The sequence below is a fragment of the Sminthopsis crassicaudata genome, chromosome 1 (assembly GCF_048593235.1).
Source record: "Sminthopsis crassicaudata isolate SCR6 chromosome 1, ASM4859323v1, whole genome shotgun sequence".
Classification (NCBI taxonomy): Eukaryota; Metazoa; Chordata; class Mammalia; order Dasyuromorphia; family Dasyuridae; genus Sminthopsis; species Sminthopsis crassicaudata.
Genome location: NC_133617.1, coordinates 152,640,224 through 152,645,003, shown reverse-complemented (window position 1 = coordinate 152,645,003; position 4,780 = coordinate 152,640,224).

Genomic DNA, 4,780 nt, shown 5'->3' with positions numbered 1-4,780 from the left:
GCTTATATTCTTAGTTAATTCTTAGTTAATCACATACCTTGTCTAGAAACTGTAAATCCTAAACAGGCTTATTTCTCAGGGCTGATGATGCTCAGTCTTATGGTTTCAAGAAAACTAGCAAGCTTACAAATTAAATGGAGTTGACAGAGACCCCAGGGAGGGGCTGAGTTTACTAAATTGCCCACCTTAACTATTTTTAGTGCTTTCCTGGGCCTCCATGTTTGATGCCTCTCCCTACTTTGTGAAGGGGGAAAGGAGTTTACATCTCATAGTCGGAGGTAAACTAATAAGGCTTAACATGATGACAATAACTCCAAGTAACTTAGTTAACAATTTTAGAATTTTCCTAATAGCCAAATAGTCTTAGCTGTAGTTTCTATTCCCTTAAATAAGTTTCCCTTGTGTTTTTGGGAGAAAACAAAATATTTCTTAAAATTGAGATAGAACAGATTTTTTTTAGTTAATGAGCCTAGACAAACTGAATTAACTATTTGGTTATTTTCCAAATCGATGCAAATCATTTCTCTTTTGTGAGTCAGGAAAAGGTGTCCGTTTTTACTGACAGAGCCCTCAGAAGTCTGCCTCTAGATAACTAGAGTTTTAAAGTCCTAGCAAACTGCTTTTCTGTTTTCTTAAAAGTTGCAAAAAACTTCTATTAGCACTATCAGTGCAAATAGATTCCTTTAATGGGCTTTCCTTTAAAATAGCTTTAGAAATCATCTGTTGGTCATATTACAAAAAAAAAAAAATAATAAAAATCCTTTAAGTTATCAAATATGAAATAATTATATCCAATAAAGCAGTTAACATTCATACAGCATGTTTTATGTTAAGCACAATTTCTCTTGACAAGTTAGAAAACTGGGCAGAGATAAAATAATTTGCCATAAATTTCATAGGTAATATATATCCATAACTGAGACAGAATCATGGTCTTACCAAATGCAAAGCTTATTGGCTTTCTGGGTGCTGCCAGGGGTACCCAATTCTTCATAGTCAGGTTCCTGAACAGAACCTGCTGAAAGATAGGGTGACCAGTGCCAGGGCTCAGGGAATGCTGACTATGGAGCCTGAGCCCCACTCCATCCTCATTTCCCCAAGCTAGATTGGGGGTATTTAGGCAAGGTTGTATGGGGACCTCGCAATTTTGCTTCCCTTGTTTCTGTAGATGAGGCAGAGTTTGAATTTCCCTACAGTTCTAAGATGGGAATGTTATGCCACAGTTCTCTTTTATTGTCCCGACTCAGTTTCTCCAATTATCCTGACTCAGTTTCTCTGCTTCTTAAAGCTCAGTCCTGTAAAACCTCTCCTCCCTCTTTATCAGAATATTTGATAAGAATAAAAGATCTTATGTTTTAGAATATCAGAATGTCTCTCCCCATCCCAAGCTATCAGAATATCAAATACCCTCTTATCAAGATGACTCTCCCCAAGTCCGGGGTGCCTCCCCCTGATTATGTCATCTCATCTCCAAGGCTCCCCCCACCCTGTCAGAGTCCTGTTCCTTCTCTCAGCACCCTGACTCCGCCTTTGCCTCAGTCTACCCTCTGTGTCTGAGCCATATGTATATATAGATCATTGAGAACTCTCATTGTTTGCTGGATTCTTGGAGATGATAGTCTCATTCAGCCCTGGGACCAAACCATGGATTCATTTGGTCCCAGTAAATCTCTCCCATTAAATAAATTATTAAATACTATCTAATCTCTATTTTACCTCAGTTTCTCCGGCATTATAAGAAGAGCTAGCAAACAGAGAGATCTAGGCTATTGCTCTTGCTAGAGATCTCCACAACTGAGATGTTTCAGGAATCTTTCTTGCAATTTTAATCTAGCTCACAGAACAAACGTGACAGACATTCTACACAGAGACACAGACACATGAATGACATGAAAGAGGACTGTCCTATTTTTGCCAAAAGCCATAAAATTTGCCAAAATTTTTCTGTCTTCTCTGGTGTCTCAGAGAAATGAAATGGTGGCAAAGGCTCCCTAGGAACTTTGCTGAAAACTGCAAGAATTTCCCAGTCTGAGTATCCAGGAAAATTTGCTGAGCATGAAGTTCATAATAACCTAGAAGACAAGCCTTCTCCCAGTGGCTTGGGGTGTCATGCTGTGTGGTACGGAAATGGTGAGGGGTCACCATTTAATAAAAAAGCTGGAGAGAGCTCTAGAGAAAAGCAAAGTTTATGGTACATTCTCGCGAGAAGGGCGTCCCACTCTTCGAGTAGACTATCGAAGAGAGGAAGCGCCTCCTGTGGGCAGGACAGCACCTTTAATCCCTAACGCAAAACGCCCCCTCCCACCACTGACCCTCATCCTCATTGGCTGAGAGTCTTACATTCTAAATGCGAGATCTACCCATGAAATTGAACTTGACCAATAAGTACATAGTTGCCCATATTTGGATGAAATAGGGAGATGTCATAGGAGGGGAAGGCAATGCCCTTTGCTCGAACTTCAGAGTCCTTCAGGCCTACTCGAACTCTGAAGTAGATGAAGCCTTACTCGATTTTCACAACTGTTTTGAGAGATCTCACCTCATCTCATTCAGTCCCTCCTCTTATTTTGTACACTGAGATCTCTTCAAATTTTTGTAACATAATTTCACATTCCCTATGAATTCCTCACTTCCTTCTGGTTCCTGTTGGCCTTGGGCCACCGGCTCCACCCTTACCCTTTTAACAGCATCTATTTAACAGACCCTTCAGCTTTCTCTTCCAACCTGATCATTCCAGATGATGAATTTTGGACAATTCTGGTTATTAATCTGATCAAACAAGGGATGTAGATAGGGAATAATATAACACCACTAAGAGCTATAAGGCTCTTATAGCTTCCACCAGCTTCCCAAACCAGGACCATCTAGAAGTATTGAACAGTGAGGTCCAAGTCTGTACAGGAACAGGAGCAAGTTTCCTAATGTTCTTAGTGATTTCCTTCACTAGATTACCATTGTTATCAATCTTTATACAACATGTGGATAAATTTAGTTTAGCACAAACTCTCCCTTCCTCAGCCAACAAATAATCCAGCACAAGTCTATGTTGTAAAACAGCCTCTCTGGTTGAGTAGCTTCATCAGCCAAAAGATCTAGTGCCTCAGCTGTCTGATTGGTGATAATCTCTACAACTGCCTGAAGCCTAATTATCCTGTTCAACATATATATTGGAGTTCTATATCCCCAACTTCCATCTTGAGCCCAGGTCGCTGGCCCATACTCTGACTATTCTTTCTGGAGGCCAGGCCTCCCCCCAACCATTTGCATCTCCAGTCCAAGTGATGGAGGTATCTAAACTCCGTTTCCCCCTTCCCAAATCATCATACAACTGAATCCCTAAATATTGGTTTGCCTTTTCGGGAAGAAAGAAAAATTTTGGCTTTATTAGTCCAATTGAGAGGCAGGTGAGTATAGGCAGTTTAACCACAGATCCAATAATAACTCTTTAGAGCAGGTTGTTCCCTTGGAAATATGTCTGAGCTATTCCTTGTGAAAGGGTAATATTGTTGGTCTCTCATCCCTAGGGGGCTTCTCCCCACAAAGGGGTCATACTGGCATTTCCATAAACCTTGCTCTTTTCTCCAACTACAATTGGCAACTGGCCACTGGCCTGTTAGATTAGAGGTACTCCAAAATGTGGAAAACAGAGTCCCATGTTGCCCGGGTGTCCCTGGGATGACATTATACCAACCCCATTGGTAACTGTACCCAATGTATATGTTCCCTTTCCTCTTATTCTCTTTTATACATCTTAATACATCCCATTCTACTCCCATTCTACTTCAGCAGTAGTGACTTGTTGATAGCAATATCCCTGCTCTCCTATTTCTGGGAGAACATCCAAGGTACAGTCTTTCTAGTCCTTCCCACACTTCAATTGAGGATTCCTCCCCGTATCCCGCCAATATTTAGACATTTTTGTACAATCAATTGTCTTTGGCCTCAGGTCTGTTCTCGAATAGGTCCACTCACAAACACTATTTCCCAGCTTCAAACCTTGTCCTGTCTGATTTAAGCAGTATTTCCCTTTCCTATCTTCTGTCAATGACCATTGATGTTTCTCTTCTCAATTCCAGAAACCGGTCCCATTATGAATTTGGGATCTGTTGCTAAGGATCCAGGCTGGGCTTAGGGGGACAGGTACCCATGGCCATTGGTTCAATTGTTGGGATCCACCACAGATCCAACAATTCGATAAGTTAAATGTTCTCCCTATATTCTGCATGAGCAGGAGAAATTGGTTCTCATCTCTAGAAGGTCATAAGGAAATAGATAAACCCAAAGCTTAGGGAGAGCCTCATAGTGTTCAACTATTATAACACCGTAAAGTTAAGGTGAACTTCCCAAAGGAAAATATATCAAATCACAAACAGGCAAAGAGACCCAGAGTAAGAAAAGAGAAGTCATACAGTTACAATGCACTGGATTCAGAATCAGTGTTCCCATTCAGTGGAGGTCCCCTCCTCTTATGTAATTGGAGGTCTCCCCTGTCTTCAACTGTCCATTCTGATAAAGGTGGCGCCACAGGTCCTTTTGTCCTGGTGTGGTGTGTCCAGCCTCGTTCCTGGGTGCGAATCGCAGTATCTGAAGTCAGTATCACTTGGTAGGGTCCGTCCCAGCACGGAGTCAGCTTCTCGTCCTTCCAGGAACGGATCAGCACCCAATCACCAACCTGAATTCTATGAACAGGGAAACCTAGAGGAGGAGTCTGAGCTATTAGCCCTTTTTGTTGAAGTCCTTGCAAATGTTCCAGCAATGATTTAACATATCTCTTAACAAA